The sequence below is a fragment of the Pararge aegeria genome, chromosome 9, assembly GCF_905163445.1.
Source record: "Pararge aegeria chromosome 9, ilParAegt1.1, whole genome shotgun sequence".
Taxonomy (NCBI): Eukaryota; Metazoa; Arthropoda; class Insecta; order Lepidoptera; family Nymphalidae; genus Pararge; species Pararge aegeria.
Genome location: NC_053188.1, coordinates 15122960 through 15142924, shown reverse-complemented (window position 1 = coordinate 15142924; position 19965 = coordinate 15122960).

Sequence of the window (19965 nt, the reverse complement as noted above, 5' to 3'; positions counted from 1 at the left end):
AGGCAGTGCGGCAGCGGGGCCCAGTGCGGATCGGTGGACTCCACGCACCTATGAGAACATTACGGAGAACTCTGGGGCATGCAGGTTTCCTCACGATAATTTCGCCGTTGAAGCAAATGATATTCATTTACTTAAGACAAGTTAGAAGTAAGTTAAGTTAATTTATAAGTTGAGTAAGTTAAGTAAGTTTGCTGGGCTTCGAACTCGGCCCCCCGAAAGGTAAGTCGAGCTACCCACTGGGCTATCATCGCTGCACAGCAGAACCCATTGCAATGCTGCTTTTCGGCAGAAATAAGCATGATGGTATTACTTTCGGACCAGTTCTATTAAAAACTTAAAAGCTAGGTCAAGCAGTTAAGTTTCTAGCCAACAAAATTTTACCTATTTTCGTACGCTATGAGCGTGAGTATTGAACTAAGATGAAAAAGAAACGCCAGTTAGTAGTCAATCCTCCTACAACACATCGTACATCCTAAATTTGTTTTAGGACTCGCGTAAGTGCCCAATTACAGTTCTCTTATCTTTTTTGATAGATATCATCTTTTGGTTCAAATTGCCCCTTAATCGGAACAAAACAAACTTAAAGCAATGGTCTTTTGTTTTACATTCAAAGTCTTGACAAGCTCAAGTGGCCTCACTCGTCAGGTACCTGACCCATTTCACTTTACATTTCTCCTCACGTCTCTAACTGGGTGTGAGATTTTTGTTTTTCATACGGTGAGTCTAGAAGTCTTTATTATTTATTTTATTTTGGTTAGCTAGGGTGTCTGGCTATAATTGACGTCAATTCTTATCAAACATTCCAAACAACCTTATTATTTCTAAAATGCCTACGATAAACTCACGAACATAATGTAATTTTCCCTCTCTCAAAGTCTACGTTGCGACTTTGAGTTAGTTACTGAAAAAAGCACACCTTTATCTAGTTACTGACTTATTTATAGGAATTCCTTTCATTTTTACATAATAAGAGATTATTAAAGAATATTGTTTAGAACTACCCACTTTAACAACAAACTACAGTGTCATTCCACAGACTCTACAGTTTAAAATTCAAGTCGCAGGACTATATATAGGACTTGCAGTCACTTGATTAGCCTATGAAGCTTACTCAACATTTACAATTTCATATGATTGCAAGTCACGATGCAGGACTAGATGGAAGCCAATTTTGAAATTACGAATTCCTAATACTTAGACCTCACGGTGACACAATAGCATACATATTACTTATTATGAGGCTACATGCCGATGTGTGAACTGTCTTAGTATATTTATTTCTTGTTTATATTATGCCAAATAAGACATCAAATAATTGCTGACATGAATATAGGCATGGTCATATTTTGAGATGCAGCGGAGATCTTTCAAGTTGTATCCATCGGAAGCTTTCAGAAGCAGCTTAATCTTTCATATCTCACTCTACAACAAATATTAATAGACTTCCTCAGTCTTTTCAACTACAGATTACCGTACAACACTTTTTGGGGACTCAACTGTCCGTTCGTTGTCCATGTCGCATTTAAACGGTTTTAAATGCTTATCGGTGGCCTAAACGCAGTGGTAAGTTGTGTGGTCTCATAGAGGTCCCGGGTTCGACCCCCGGCAAGGGCAATTTGGGAAGTTGAATGAATGAATACACTTTTATTGTACACCAAAGAAAAAGAAGGAGTTACAGAGATATAAATACAAAGCAAGAGAGTACAATTTGGTGGCCTTAGAAACTTTGGAAGTTATAATTTCAGAATTTTCTCTGGTTTCGACCGTGGTAGGTTACGATGTTGCACAGAAACAGATAGAGCTATGGGTTTTATACAACGTATATGAAAACCGAAATAATACTTCACAGGCTTAGAGGTATATTATGTACTGCCTCTGAGACTTATCTGTGAAACCGAAACGCTACAAGTTTTCGAGTAAACCACGACCATAGCTTTTACTGAAATAAATCAGACAGTTCTAATATGCATAATTAAAATCGAGTGACTCCTGGCGCTTTTTTAGGTACGCGTCGCGTAACGTAGCTACTATGCGCATGTTGGTATTTTATCTTCAAAAGGGATGTCAGAAGTAAACACTTAGAATGTTTTGAATTAGTTTGTGTGGTAAAATAAATATGCTGCTTTTGATTTAATATTTTTCGTAATTCGGTTACACATTGTAAAACTGCCGCGCCCCTAAAAGGTAAGCCCAGTCATCTTAAACTGCATCATGACTTATTACTTACCACCAGGTGAGTTTGCAGTCAAAGGCTAACTTTCAGCGGAATAAAACATCATGATTAACTTTCAGGTGAGTTGCAGTAAAGGGTTAACTTTTTAAAAAAAACGACATGAACCAACACTAAAAAATTCATAGAGTTCTTGATGCGACCTTTTTAAAACCTTTGTGAACTTCCGACGCATTAGCTTTCGTTAAATAATTCTGAGAATCTTGATACCTAATACTAACGTCTCATTAGTCAAAAATAAATATTACTATTACATTATCATCAGATAAAAGTATCTTATTTCGTTTATCTTTATTAGTTTTATTTTCTAAGTGGTAAACGAAATACGATAGTTCTTCTACCCACGCAGATTTAAGACCTTCGCCTATTTATGGACTCAACAACGTTCAGAAACCGTTTCCACGCCGGTTCAACTTTATCTTATCTTTCGGCGTCAGAAATTTGTCCACTCTTTGACGACCCCCCAGCGCAGCGTTGACCGCTGTGGTTTTAAGGGTTCAATCTCCAGGAGGGGAAATTAGTGAATTTACTCCGGTCTGAACTGGATGCTTTGACCGTGGCTCGTTACCACCCTACCTACAGATAATTTTTATGTCGCTTTATTAAGCGTTCCGGTACGATGTCGCGTAGAGACCTCGATATCGGGGGGAATAGGAGAAGTCGACCCGAGGGAGTCCTCGGAGTACTCGGATCTCGGCGCGGTTCGTCATGAATCAGACTTGGTGGACTTTTGCACTAACTGTAGTTTAGTCATGTGACCATGGTACGGGTCTACGTTCAGGTGACGTCAGAAATCTCTCAAAGGCACTCGCCTTTGCCGGCGAAGACGCTGTGAATGTTGTCCTCTCACTCCTACCACATCAGTAGCCTTACTACAAGATTGCTCGCTCACAATCGATGAGTCGTTTTTGTCGACTATGAAAATACACGAACATCGGAGTAAGACGGACCTTATTTCAATTGCGTTAAAAAATCTATAGAACGGACTTTGGACAGAAAGTTCAAAAACACAACAAGGTGACATTAGGTCCACTTTACATAGTTTGATATGCAAAACCTCGATTGCGAGCGACCAAATCTTGTACTAAGGCTATCGAGTCGCTTTGGCATCGCGTCAATGTCGAGTTGGCATCAGTAAATTTTTTCAGTTTTGAAAAATCTTTATTAGTTTTTGTGATATTTGCAAAAAACCAAAGCCCCTTTTTTTAGTCAATTGGTAAAGACTTTTACAATTTTTGCAAGCGGATCTTCATTTTATTCAAAAATCATTTAGATGTCATTCCAAATCGATCGACACCTCGATCATAATTTTCGGAGACTGCTGAAAAAAGTTGGTCCAAAAGGCACTTGTTGACTAGACTATTGGTCGGCGTCTATCGACGATATACAAAGGCCTTTAGTCTAAACGTTGCGGCGTGGGTTGGTAGCATAAACAAAATATATATAAATTAATTGTTTGACGATTATAAATATAATATGCTTTATTTACCACAAAAAAAACATAGCTCTTAACTCAAACCAATATTTTACCAGATTTTGAAATATTCATTTTGTATTTTATGTGCAAACAAATAATGCACCGGCTTTCCAAACCATTTGAAACTATATCTAAAAAAGCAACGGAAAAGTACTCAGTATAGTAATTGGATGAACGATATTCCTTACGTGTGTATACTGTATATGGTTGGTGTATGTCGTAACTACATTAAGTAATGGGATTAACTTTTAAGAAATTGTTATAATTACTTAGAAAAAGCATGACAAGCATGTACAGGGCAAAAAATAGAAATATCTGCATTATCATAATTTTCTAAATAAAAATTATATATTTGTAATGACTACAATGCGTTCGCTCACTGTAAGTGTTTTTATTAAGCTACCCCAAATGTACATTCATAATCGCTCGTTTAAATACTACCCATACAATATGAGTGCAATATACTAGACTACATAAAATAAGTAATTCATTTAAAGGAAATTGTATACAATTTTACAATAAACTACTAGTTGATATATTGGAGATATCTCTCAAAGTTTGTACCGTAAGCTTATAGAAAAGTCCTATTTTAGTATTAAGGACTACGTCAACGATAAAAATGCTTTGGCGTAAATTATTGCTCTAACCAGGTTGCCTCTTTAGTAGTTTTAAATGACAATGTGAGATGGTGATTACAAAAAAAAATAACAACCGGCTAAGTTTGTTGTGGGCTTCTTCTTAGACCAGGGCGCGATTGGAACCCTCGTAGCTTTAGTTTTATATTTATATATTTAAGTTGACGAATTTAGTTATCGCCATCAACTCACTTCTATATCATATTTTACATGTAATGTACGCATCAAAAGTGCCATCTATGTGCCTATTTGAATAAAAAATATTTGACTTTGACTAAAGTGTGTCTGTTTATTTGTTTGTTACATATGCCAATTGCAAAGTTTATCATATCAATGGTTCCTACGGGATGCTTTAAAACATCTATATCGTATAAAGAGCAACTACTGAGTTTCTTGCCGGCTCTTCTTGGTAGAATCTGCTTTCGGAACTGGTGGTAGAGTCACTACAAACAGACATACTTGACGTTTCAAAGTGCTTATAAAGTAGGCCTTGAATAAATGAATTTTGAATTTTGCATATGATCGCAGAATTCATGCAGTAAAATTTAATATGTTACTGTAATCAAAAACCTACTTGAAGATTTCCAATGTTCACGTATAAAAGACCCACTCGAGCAAAAAGAGCAATGCAGATTGTAGCTTACATCGCTTTTATTTCGTTCCCGCAACTGCAATTATCTTCTTCCACATAATACATATACTCTGAGATTATTTCGATACTTTTACATACTCATATTATAAATGTGAAAGTGTGGATGTTTGTTGTGTGTTGTTTGTTGTGATGGCCCGGACAACGGGCCAGAAATGTTGATGCCTCAAATGATATCGTACGATATCCTCTCTCTACCCTAATGGCCATCTTGCGTTGCACGCTGTTTAGTTTTGTTCCGAGGCGCTGAATGCTAGACAGACTTTTGGACCAAACTGGCGACCCGTAAAGGGGTCTGCTTTTACTCTGCTTTTCACTTACATACTCTGCTTTTCACCTCGCGATGATTAAATCAACGCTAATATAATAAAAACATTTTAACGACGCGACGTCGAAGATGGGTAAGTTTTGGAGGGGATTTTCATAAATCTATGGTACGGCTTTACGGGCTCTGGCGAGTGAAATGGACGCCATAATTCATCGAAGAGTAATCTCTTTTAGCTTGCGGTCTCGCATAATACTTACTCATTTAACCGGTCATTCCTAATACCCATTCAAGAAACTGATAGAGAATTTGAATATAATTCAAATATACGATTTTAATCTTTTAAATATATAATGCCCATTTTATAGTAGTTTATGCATCAAGTATGTACAGTCGAGGCGGTACTAGCTAGCGAGGCGAGCTAAAAGTGAAAGCGCTAAGAAAGCCGAGAGTGTAACACTGAAACACGAACTTTGAATAACATAATAAAATTAAACGTTCATTTAAGACAATGCCTACTATTTGTAGCGGTATAAAACCCCTTTGTTGATTAAAAAAAGAATAAAATACATATTATTTTAATATAATACCTATCCGGCTTCGTACATATAACTTGGAACAAGCTAAACTTAATCAGTAATAAAGCAATAGTACGGTAGTTTTAAATAAAACACGCTTGTCTAATATTTTGAATTATGAGCTTCATACTCGTATTTATGTAATAGGTCCCATTACGAGCTAGTATGATGAAAATTTATTTTACTCTTTGGAAGGATTTATAAAAAAGAGGAAAAGTAAGAAGCACGATTGCGAAAAAACTAACTTTATGCATCCTTTAGATATACCTAGCTACAAACAGCACAACTTTTTGAGTTACTGTATCATTAAATATTAATTTCCATTATAAAATGTTGTATATGAAAAATGTTGTTGTCAGTTTAACAATAAACAGATCCGATCAGATGAAGGTTATAAGATTAAAATGTACGCGCCTCGCAAAATAGTTGAGCGTGTACACTATTAGCGATCACACACGTGTGATAAACAAACGTCAAAGCTTAATTTATAACGATTCGGAAATTGTGCACCAAATTAGCTAATGTTTGGATTATCATGAAAACCATTTTATGTTGCGTAAACAAAATATAACTATCGAAATGTTATATTGTAACTATTGGATACGTAGGCACCGATTAATTTTATCATCATCATCATATCAACCCATTACCTGTACACTACAGGACACGGGTCTTCTTCAACACAGATAAATATATATATATCTATATATCTTAATATATATAAATCTCCTGTCACGATGTTTGTCCGCGATGGACTCCTAAACTACTTAACCGATTTTAAATCAAATTGGCCACCAACTTAAGAGATAGGATAGCTTAGATCTTTAATTATAGTCGCTATTTAATGTTATTGCTAATTATTTGTGTATAATTAATTGACAGTCACATGTTATATATATATATATATATACTACTATACTCATTTAAGGCTTAGCGATACTGAATACTTTAAAAACAAAATCTAACGCAGACGAAGTCGCGGGCAACAGCTAGTATATATATATATTTATATTTCTAATCTAAGAAATTCATCTTTATATATATATATATATATATATATATATATCTAATCTAAGAACATGTTAAAACACATTTATTACAACGAGGTTAATATACAATTAATGAATTTCTTAATGACAAGGTTGCTTAGAAGCATCCGGCTCCACTTTCATCTCTCAGAAGATAGAAAAATGAATGTTTAAATGTAAATTGTTGATGGTTTAAAAGAGAAAATGCTGAGTTTCTTGCCGGCTTCTTCTCGAAAGAATCTGCCTTCCGAACCAGTGGTAAAGTCACTACACACAGACAGACTTGACGTTTCAAAAGTGCTTATACTTAGGCCTACTTGAAACAAACGAAAAAGTGGTGATTGGTGGACTTCATACGCACTTGCGGAACATTATGCAGGTTTCCTTACGATTTCTTCCCTCACCGTTAAAGCAAGTGATATTTCAATTGCTTATAACGCACATAACTCAGAAAAATTAGAGGTGAAGAAGAAGAAGAAGTGAAGCCGTGAAGAAGTTCTAACCACGTGGCTATCACTGCTTAGTTTAATCTATCTGTCATTTTATCATAAGCTTAAGAGTTGTTTTTTTACTTCCCCGCAAGATATCTGTCACAAAAAGTTCTACTACTACTACTTTAACACTACGAAATCTTGTAAGCATTGGTTCAAATCCTTGGGTATGTATGGATACAAGAGTGTTGCATTGTAAGATCTTTCCTACCCATATATTTCAAAGCGAAAATGTTGAAAAAATTGCAATATGAACAACTTTCGTTAAAACTTTTCCCAGCCGCAGATTTCAGCTCTAAAAGCGGGCGCTCATAAAATCGGTCCTCTTTTATTCTGTTTATTGTTTCATTGCAATATCTCCACCCTATTTAAATAAAAAAAATAAAAAAACCTAGCCATATTGATTGTTAAACACTGGCAGCAAAAGTTTAAATATACTGATCATGTTAAAAAGATAACCTTTGCTATTTTTAACTGTTAACAAAGAAAACTGGAAAGTAGACGTTTGATGGCAGAGTGAACTCTGTCTTACGAGCGGAGCGGACGTGCCACCAAGCGATTGAGCGTACCAGTACGATGGCGCGTAGAAATAGGTTAACCCACTACCATCTAAGAGCTAATTTGTAATGCAATTTATAAAACAAGTGCTGATCAGAATTGAGCACCTAGGGTATCGTACCATAAAACTTATAAATTGTTATTTGTTTAATATGATCATTTAGCTGGCCTCGAATTACACCGTAACGCATATCTTATAGAATTGAGTTTGAAAAATGAAGTATTTCTTCATATGATATCCCACTTGTCCTTATAACTCAACTTACAAATTTCAAAATTCCTATTTTTGTCAATTTTCCAAAAAAAAAACAAGTTTTTTGAAATCTATTTAAACAAACACAAGGCCGATGGGCAATGTTGCGTGTCAAAAAATCCTCTTGATGTCCCTTCATATAATAATACTATTTTCTTCCAGAAATCTTTCTCCGTCCACGCTACACACCTTTGGAACTTACTACCAGAAGATATTATAGACACTGCCGATCGGTGCACTCTTTTAAACGCGATGTAAAGGAGCATTATCTATCGTTGTCATAGTATATTTATCACTGTTTACTTATTATAGATATATATTTATATTATATAAATATTTATTGTATTAGTATGTAGAATTTTGTTATTATTTTTAGATATATTAAATATACATAGTAGTTATTATGAAGTATATTGTACCTTTATTTGACCTATACCACAATTAAATCATCTTACTCACATCCTGGGGTAGCTGGAAGAGATCTCTTATAGAGATAAGCTTTCCTTTGTACACTTCATGTATCTTATATTCACAATCACAATTTATGGTACATAATATAATGTTGTTAAGATTTTTTTCATAATTACTCTCTGTGAAGCTCTCTCTTATTAATCTCAACAATAAATATGGAGGAAAACTTTAAAATGAAAAAGTTTTCACAGTTGCAGATTTCCTAAAAGCTTTAACAGCTTGCCTTCACATAATCGATCCTCTTTCATTCTAAAAGTTGCCATTGCAATTTTCATCTCCCGACTGTTTAAAATAGAAAAAATACATTTTTACTAAGCACTTTACTAGGTGTTCAGTGCAGGTTTACCTTTGGTGGCAGTTTATGCCGCTATAAGAGGTTTAAGACAATTACTGAAATTCAGAATTCAAAATCAATTAATTTCGAGTATCCTTGCTTTGAATCGTCAAGACCTTCTGTATGTAGTGACTCTACCACCGGTTGCTAAAGTCATATTCTACTGGAAAGAAGCCGGCAAGAAACTAAGTAAATGCCTGTTTTCGACCTTTTATTATCATTAATTTAACTATTTTGTTTAGTTTTTTGTTACCTAGTTACTTAAGGGATGATGGATAAAAGTGCCAAATAAATAAAGATTTAAAAAAAAACTATTTTGTGTAAGATACAAGCGGAGTTGTCTGTTACCAAGCAGTTGCTTTGTCATTACACTGAACAACGAGTATCATGTAATCGTTATGACATGTCATGTAAGCTACAAATTACACACACATCATCATTTTAAACGGTAGTCCACTACTTGACAAATGTGTTTTTTGTAGGACTTCCACCATTTGCCATGGTATGGATCCTACGGAAATCGTTCGGTTTGTCAGGCCACCTAGTGGGGAAAACCAATAACGTAATATAACTTGCTTTTCATCTGTAGAAGGTGCATATTTGTTTATCTTATTATGCATACAAAACTGGTTAATATTACCTAGTAGATAAACTGTTGCATGTTAGGTAAACTTAATTTTTAGGTATAGTTTGCTGCATTTCTACCAGTTACCGTTGTTTATATAGAACTTGTGTGTAAATAACAAGTTATTTTTTCTTAGCTGAAATTGGAATAGTATACTTAACAACGAACAAATTTAAATATAACTAAGAATACCGTGATAGAGGCAAGAATATAATGGACTAGCTGTTGCCCGCGACTTCGTCCGCGTTTGTTTCTTTTAAAACATTAATTTGAAAGACGTGTGGCATTCAATTCAGTTGTAGTTCTACTGATATTTTTAATTGTGTATTCTTATAAAACAAATGGGGAGAATTTAAAAAAAAAAGTCAAATAACTTAATAAATAGAATAAAATAAACTGTTTTGCATAAGTGCAGTCTTTTTTTTAATTAAATGTCTGATTGGAATTACTTAAAATATATTTTACTGCTATATAAATACCCTTGATGATAAAACAATTTATTTGAATAGGAATTAATACTACGACACTAACTTAACCATCTTTTGTTTCTACCGGCGATTTAATAAAATTTCTAGAAAAGAATGAATGTTCAAAATCAGTCCAGCACTTTCGGAGCATATTGGGTACAAACAAACAATAAAATATTTTCTCTTTAAAATTAAGTTCTAAACACATAAAACCAATACAAATTGTTAAGAAGATTATCGAAGTTGCAAGCTGAAAAAATAATTTAAATTTAAACTTCATGAATCAGGTACAATTAGGAAGTCTCATACAATTTAAAACCTTAAAAAATCCATTATTATTCTAAATTTGAATGCTTATTAATGATGACTTAACCGTTGACGTATTTTCATAGACGAAAGGTTTGTTTTTATAACATACCTACTGAAGTACAAAAATTAATAAAAAAAGGACTTATTACAGAAACACTGTAAGGTACTTCAAATTCCTTGTGGTTGTTGCTTCGAGTATTTCTGTGTTTATTAAGTTTGTACTATGGGTATTTCGTCAAACCTTTGATGAAAAACTAATGAAAACAGCGCACAAATAAACTTTTACAACACTTTCTGCATCAACGACTCCCTGAAAGCATTAAAAGGCGGCCTTCGCCAAATCGGAAGCTTTTACTCTGCGAAGTCACAACTTTTGAATGCAGTATTCATTTCGCGACATTAAAATGCTCTGTCAAGTTTCGAAGAACTGAGACGGATGATATTAGCGAAAACCTCTTACATATCTATGTTTTACCGTAGTAATATGGATATGATTTATTTTATACTAGGGACCCTTTCTACACGGCTTCACAGAGTCATCGACGGCAATCTATATCTTTGAATTTCCTGGCTTTCTGTATGACTATGACTAACTCGTGAACCACTTGTTTTATTTAGTTATATAACACCGTAGTAGCTCGATAGGATCAATAATATTTTAAGCTAACAGTTACAGCTTACTAGTTTTCTCCTTCTTGCACTTATTCTACAGCATATACTCGTATGTATTCTCAAACTTTATGACATGTGCCCGATAATTATATAATATATTACATTAATTTAGACAACGCACGAGATTGTGGTATCGCGTGATAGGGCTATAAGTAAGATGTCCGATCAAAGCAATTTGTGAATTAATTTAACGTGATGATTTAAGAGGCTTAGACAAACTTGTTGTTGCTTGTTGCTTTGTATAGGGCCTTGGCTTTATCAAACATCTGCCAAAACAAAGTCTTCTAATTTGCGTAAAAAATGGCAGATGGTAGGCAATAGGAACCCTTACCGCCCCCGTCTTAAGATACTTATAAGCTTATGTAACTTTTATCACTATTTATCAGACATCTTTTAATTAGGATAATTTGGCTTTGAGATGTTAATACTTTATGTATGTTAGATATCTGATGCCCGCTTGGCCAAGGCCCTCCGAGCATAACCACAACACTCCGTGGCCTAGAGACAAAGCCGGGGAATTGTTCTTTTCCATGCTAATCGCTGGGGAAAGTAGCTTCGGCCAAGAAAGGCCTTAGCCTCGCATGGCCAAGGCGATCCGGGGAAGAGCACAACACTCACAAAAAAACGCGATGATACGGCTGGAAGATAAAGACACACACATGGAAGACAATGACGACGTGAGCATCATAACCAAGATCAATAATGCGCCTCATGCTTACGGCGACGAGTCTATTGCCCACAGCGCAGGGGTCTCAGTCGTGACTCCAAAATGACCTTTAGGCCCCCAGCCAAGGTGGCGGATCTAGAGAGGCTTTAAGAACTATTTCGGGGGTGTTTATCCCCTCGCTAATCACCCGCGTAAGGCGGTTCAGCCTCGGGGCCTGGAGCCCAATTTGGCCAAGGCCATCTAGAAAACAGTCACAAAATTGCTCCTTATTCGAAATACCTCTTGTCATAAAAGGTGGCACCAAGAAATGTAGTTCATTGACAGGATAAAGTTAATGATGATTGTCGGCCGAAGGAAATAATAAACCTAATATTCCTGCAAACTTTGCGATAAAACAACTAACAAGTGCCTGAAGTTGTTAGTTAGTTTAGTTGTCTTATTATTTCATCGTTATAACTTAAAATGTAGAGTATGTGATTTATATTATGTTTGTATTCTTAAAGCAACGTAGAAGGAAAGAAATAACAGGAATAAAAGGAAAATAAATATTGATTGATGAATAACTGACTGTTCACCATGACTTCGCCTGGTTTGTTAGAAATCACGCGGGAACCGATAATTTACAGGGCTCAAAGACAAACAAAAATACTCTTTTTTTGTCTCCAGGATGCAAGCAACAACCATGTTTTGTCAAGCTCGGCCAATCGACTGCCACTTTCTAATACTACTGTACGGAGAACGTGTTACAGAAAAACCCAACATACTGACCCGATCCTGAAATTGGACCAAATACCTAATGATCCTAAGTTAAGCATTCCAACTTGAGCAACGAGACCAACTTAATTGCGAATGGTCAATATCACAGGAATTTAAACGATTTCCAACTCTCTCACTCGATGTGACCTGATGGAACAAATTCCGCAGAAGGATAACGCTTGTCATAAGTTAGATGGGATTTTGACTTTCCTGATTTACAATAATTATAATATATAGTCTTTATGTAACTGTCAAGAGAATAAGTTAGTAGTGCTGGAGCTTTTGCTACAGAGCTCGTCCTGGGAAGTACTACTTTTTAATATTTGCCTCCAAGCCCTGCTGTGTTCGCGTCTGAAGGGCGTGATTAACGACGTTATTATAGCCACTTGAGGCTTACACCTACGCCTTAGATTGATGAACTGTGGTCTGCACCTTGCATGCCCTGCTTCGTTTATAGGCGAACGTTTTCCATCAGTTGAGCCTCTTCGTGAATCGTAAAAAAAGTATTTATTTAAATATCATATATATCCTTTTTTTCATTAGCTTCCAAAAAAACATTAAATATTTTGAGTGTGAAAAATTCTGGTTCGTTTATAAGCGTAATCGTATCACTTAAATTTTTGGGTGTGTAATATTCTTGTGCATTTATATTGCTGCCTTTTGTGCTAGCATGTGTTGGTCACGTGCATGCTTCGTTCTTGCTGGCTACGGTTTTTATAAACGGCAAGTAAATTTTGAACGTGTCGTTATTTTAAGTAGCATATTTTTAAGACTTAAAAAATAGTAGGAGGTCCTTTTCTACTGTATGTATGTTGGTTACGCGATCACTCTGCACACTATAAGTTTTTTCATTCGATTTGTCATACCTCAAAGATTGTACCATTTGATGAAGATTTGATATGCACGGAAGGTCATTTTACTTGGCACCGACGTAAAAAGGTTGTAGAAAATATTTATTTTAGCTTTTTTAGTTGGTATACTTAACATTTTTACTTCTAATGTCGGTTTTTCTTTGTTAATTCTCTAAACTCTACTCTCTAATAACTCTTGTTAGAATGCCAAAATTTCTATAACTACTGGTTGGATCTGAGTAATCTTTTTCCATTTTTAAGCCCCCTTTGTGAAAAAGGGGTATAGTTTTAACATAACGCTACAATATTGAGTAGCCAAGTAAACGAATTATTTGCGAGGGTAAGTAATGTTCTTATGTGACGCATTCGGTCGGCATATATTGTCTACAATAGCGAATGAACGTTTTTATATGTATCCAGAATCAAAAACTAGTTCACACGAACAATTTCGTAAGTAGTACCTTTGCTATTGTATATTTCTACGATAGTTCTATAGTACTAAGTTTTAAATTAAAATACATTATTATCGTCTCCTTTACCACATAACCCTTATTATAGATAAATAATAAAATGTCGTGGTTTTTTGTAAATCCATTCAGTATGCTGTTCTTTAGAAAGACACAAACAGACTTACCAAAATTTAAAAACCCAGGTTTGGGTCATTTCAATAATATGAGCAATATTATTGAAATGACCCAAACCTGCTCCCTGCTTGGAGAAATAGCTTAAAATCGTCCGGTTCCCATTCTTCTAAAACCTATGCTATGATTACTGAATTTTCTTGTATTTCAGAAAGTACCTACTAAATAAATTTTGGTTTTTCTATGCTAATATTATATAGAGAAAAGATTTTTTTGGTTGTTTGTGTTTGGCTCCAAAAGTACTTGACCGATTTTAACCGAAAGTAACATAAGCATATTTTTTTTAAAAAAAGAAAATGAAATTCTTAAGAAAAGTGCAATAGTGTAACTCAAAGTAGCAAAATTCTGCCTATAATTTAGATTATATAGTAAATGGGGCTTTATCAAAACGTGCATGCGCTACGCTGCGATAGTAACACATTAAATAAATGTATGCTGGATGATATTATAAATTATTGTTAAACAAAAAAGGTGTGTAAAAAACACTAATGATTTTTAAAGAGAACCTTCTTAAAGATATTCGCATGTTTTATCGCATTTCCGACTTAGGGTTCTATGAAGTAATTGGAAAGCCGGAACCCCTATAATGATAACGTCTCTGTCTGTACGTACTGTGTTTTTTTAACTCAGTGACTATTATTTGCACTATAATTGAACCAGAACCTTCATTCAACTAACTAAAATATTTCTAAAAAAAAACGTTAGGTATTAAATATGATAGTTTAGATTAATGTAGGTAATATTATGATAATTAAAGTAAAAATATGTTATGCAGTTTTTAGGATATTCTATCTCATCTTGGTTCGAAGATGGTTTCCTTGCTAATGAATCGTATGTTATATGTCAATGTTTTCATGTCGTAAATAAGTATAATAAGAAAATAAGTGGTACTTACATTTTTATTTTTATACGGATTTTTTTTTCTACATAACGAGTGAACTAACAGTTTAAAAATGATCTTATTTTTATAATATATAAGTTTAGTAATTAGCTAAGTAAGGTAGATACTTTTGTACTTGTATGTAGGTTCAGAAATTTAATTCCATCGTAAATAGTAATATAAATAAACTTTTGGGTGAGCAGTAAACTGAAAATCACATCTCGAGAGGCCATAAACCGACCCTTTCCCAGCTACGATCGTTTTCAAATTTTAACTATGATTAAACTTACCTTGCGGCACTAAACTTGCGAACTGGAAAAGTATTAGCAGTTAAAAGAACCACATAATGCCATATCTTAATGTAGGTCGAGTGTTTTTTTCTTCCATCAAAAGTTTACTCGCACACTCACAGCTCATTTATAATTCTCAAGTTTACCTTATACTCAAAAGCTTTAAAAAGCAATGTTAAAACTTTACGTTACACAATTTTTCACTATTAAGTAATTAAATAAAACTGGAACTTTATACTATACTATATTACTAACACTTTAAGTTAACTTATTCACTCTTTTTTTCAATAGCAATAAATATAATGGTAAATTTATTTTTTCCAGTGTTTGGAATAAAGCCGATGTGTCTTTACATATTATTTCTTAATCGTCTGTGAAATTATTCCCGTTATATTTTTTACGTGGAACATCATTTTTTCGCGGCAAAGGAATAACTCTGTACTGCCGGGAAAGCGCGTTCGAACGATGTTGGTTAGCGTAGCGCCAAAGTGACACTGTCGACCCGCCGCTCTCCCATCGCGATTTGAGACCAAGGATTCGCGCGAACCTTGTTCGCGTACAAGTTCAATGCGCATATATGGCTAACTGATTTTATATTTAGTTTAATTAACTATATATTATCGAGCAATGCACGATTGAATGGATTCAAAACAAATGCATGATTATTGATTATAGATTTAAAAAAAATATATTATTTTACGTACTACGAATGATGTGTACTGGTTTATAATGTAAACAATCTTTTCATTACTGTTTAGTGAAAAGTATGTTTTAATAATTAATATAAAAAAGTTCCAAAATAATGAAAACAAACGATAAAGAGAGATTTTACTTACTAAATCTATCCTCATTCCAACCAAATCTTCAGAGCATTGTGACACAGATTGTACAATGTTTTTTTTTATTTCTGCAAATCCCACCTATGCCTCCAGCCTATAAGTTATGATGCAGTCTAAGATAGTAACTAGATAGGAGATAGCATTTATATTAAACCATAGGTCATAAAAATAGGTTTCTAAGCGATATCGTACCGGAACACTAAGTCGCTTAGCGAGCCATGGCCGAAGCCAGAACAGATATTCAGAAATTATAAATTCCCAAATTTCCCCTGCTGGGAATCGAACCCGGGGCCTCCCACTTAAATCTACAGCGCTAACCGCTGCGCCAGGATGGTCAAAAAACACATACAAATCATAAAGAAGTAGAATATCTAAATTATTCTGTCATCTTCATCGCACGAACCCTTTATTCATTATATTACATTATTTATTACATATTCCAGAAATACTTAAGCTTCTAAGTGAAAATTTATGAGATATTATAGTGCTGAGAATAGACTAAATAATTACAAAATCGTTTACGCACTTCACGAACATTATCTAAAGTGTTGTGTCTTTAATATCAAAATGAAGCTTCTGTAAATCTTATGAAATACTAGATGTTGTCCAATAACACCGTCTGCGTTTGTTTCAGTTTTTTTTTTATAATATCTCGCAGAAATATAATACATTATACTACTACTTTCATTTTAGACAAGCCTTTCATTTTAAAGTTTAAAATGAAAGGCTAAAATTTAAACCCATTTTGAGGGAGTTGCGAAAATAATTTTTTATTCGTCATTTTGTGATGGCGGCTATCTTGGATTTGAAATTTGTCATAGTGTTTCAATGTTTTTTTTTTGAGTGTTTCAATGTTTTTTTTTTGAGTGTGTCAATGTTTTTTTTTTGAGTGTGAATGATTTTCAGAGTTTGGGTGTTTATCTGTATATAATTCATAAAATTATTCATCAGTCATCTTAACACCCATAACACAAGCTACGCTTACTTAGGGTCTAGATGACGATAGGATACTACGACAATACGTGTATTTTACCTATGCTTGATGAAAATCGGTCCAAAATGTTTTTTTTAAAACTTATATATTACGTAATATCCTGACTCAGTGCCATTTTAAACTCTATGAATAGGCAACGTATTATTCTGGTTTGGAGAGTTCACAAAACTAGAGACTTTCTCATTTAGGTGTACGATTGCTTCTTCTTCTTACTGCAACACTGTATAATACTTATACAGGATCCTCATAACTAAGAACATACAAAAACCGTGTTCACGACTAAATTGAAGCCTCAGAATGATTTCTCGTACAAACGGTTACTCACTTCATACCATTATACCATACCAATTTAGTTGACAGTAATTATTTTACCTATAATGTTCTAAACGCTCGTCATAAAATTGGAGAAGTTTGTGAGCTAGAAATATTCCGCGGGTGTAAAGTGAGAAGTGCACGGGGCGTTTTCATTGTTTGTAGACTCAATGCACTGCATATAATATTGACTGAAGGAGGATTCTGTATGTTCTTAATTCAATGGTAGGATCATATACTTTCCTAAACCTATATTGAAGACCTGTCCGCATTTTCATTAACTCCTAGTCTTTGTCTCACCCACGTAACTCTTTATTACTGCAGCGACCTGTCTTTGTCCTCCATGTCATTTCTACGTGTTTAACTAAAACTCTGTTAAATTTCACAATAAAGCCAATAGTTTATTGCCCGTTTAATGCGACTACACAAGTCTCAGGTCTCGTAATTATCTTGACAACTCGAATCAACTTGTAAAGTTATCAAACGTTATTGATGTGATAAAACACTGCGACAAAGAAATTTTACTAATCTACCGTTTTATAACTCGGTAGATACGTGTCTTATTTATAAAATATTTACGTCGCAAAATAACGTCTTACATACACCTTCTATTAAGGCTCTTCTATTTCTAGGCTATAGTGGTTCTGTACCTGCCTGAACGCTTTTTTACTGCCATCTTGATCACGTAGTAAAAAGAGTAGTATACAAGTAAGCAAAACTACGCAACTGAAAATATATGCTAGCTGTACCCATCTATGCTCCGCTTTGCCACCGTCTAGTATTAATTGCCCTTCCCGTGGGAATTTTACAAATAGAAAGCACAGTTAACTAACAGAAGATCGGTCCATACAATATTTTGTAAAAGTAGAACGACGATTGAAAATCTGAACCAAATAAACCCTAATTACAGCTTTTTGTGACAGAGCTCGGGAAGTACTATCGCCATGCTTATTTCTTCGACTAAGCAGCATTACTGTAATGCTGTGCTCCGGTCTGAAGGCCGCGGTTGCCGGTGTAATTACAGGTATAGGAGGCTTAACAAATACGCCATAGGTTACGCCTTACTGTCTACTGAAATAAAATATAGCCATTGTTATTTTTGGATAAGAAACTTTGTAATTGTGAAACGCTGATAAAAATAGGTACAGCAATTTACAAAACTTTTACGATTTTTAATAAGCAAATAACATGTTTATGGGTTTCTTAAATGGCTGTTTCGCTGGTCAAGCGGTTTTTCTGTTCGATTGCATACCACTGGTCAAAGTGATTCAATAGTGATATCTGCGAAAATCGATTAAAGATTTGAGTTTGAACAACCGACATACTCTTCCAGGGAAGCAAAACATGCTCAACTTACCATCAGGTGAAGTCACTAACACATCAAACACTGGAAATCAAGTGTTTAGCTTGCACCTCGGCTCGTGCGGTTTACTGTGCGGATGTTATCACATATGCGATCCAACCCTTACCGGTAGAAATAACGTGTAAATAACCCGCTCAAGCCAAATAACTTATTATCTTGCGAAGAACGTTTAGATTTTACATAGGCAACTCAATTATTAGGGTTTTATGGAAAAACAAAACCTTTTATGGATCACTGGCGTTTCCGTCAGTTTGTCAAAGCTTGTTTTCTCCGAATCCTTAAGACGAATACAAAAAAGAATTTGTTCTTCATTTTGTTATGAATTTAAAAAAAAGTAAAGTGACCCAATCAGTAGAAAGTAATTTATAATATAATTATTATTTTTTGGGAGGATGCAAACTAGAATTTAAAAAAAACATACGCAAAAACGATGGGGTTTTATAAGTTATATTGTTTTAAGCGCGTATGTGTGTGTGTGTGTGTGTGCATGTGTGTTTTGTGTGTTCTTAGCTATGTTTGATGGAAATTCAATTTTGTCCAAGATGGCCGCTGCCACTAAATGGTGGATAACATATTTTTTCACAACTCTATCAAAATGGGTATCAAATTAAAGGGCTTGACTAGTAGAATATGGTAGTGAATGTAGGGCTTTTTTAAATTTATAATTATTTTAATTTTTTTATGTATATTATTTTATATAATATACTTATTATTGCAGTATTATGTTAATTACAAATATATTTATATTCTAAAACCCGTTCGCCAAGTTTTTTAAATACAGGTTCTTCGTAAATTCTTCGATAAGTCTTCTATAAAGCTTTAAAGACCGCTACCTATTTAAAAGGTTTTATGTAATGTGCATTAAGATTTTCAAGCTGTTACCAAAAAAAGCGGTAAAATCTGTATATATATACAGAGAAGATTCAAACCAGCTTTGAAAAAATTGCTCTTACAAAATTCATTTTGTTTAAGTCAAGGAATTTTTAGTGCACAAATATATTTGACTTGATGTATTTACCTAATGACCTATACTATATTATACTTTTTAATTTACCTCAACGTCGGACGTCGGACGTCGGACGTCGCGTCGGTGTGAATGATAAAATATGCGTGAAACACAAAATGTTAACCTCTATATATACATGTATATAGAGGGCGAAAAAAAACTATTTTGGTAGAAAAAATCTAAATTCTAATTCTTTATTAGGACAAAATATGGTAGGTACTAAGAGTATTTATCTTTATATATATATATATATTTCTTGTTTGCGTGTGTATGTCACTGAACTCCTAAACGGCTGGACAGATTAGAATGAATTTTTTGGTATGC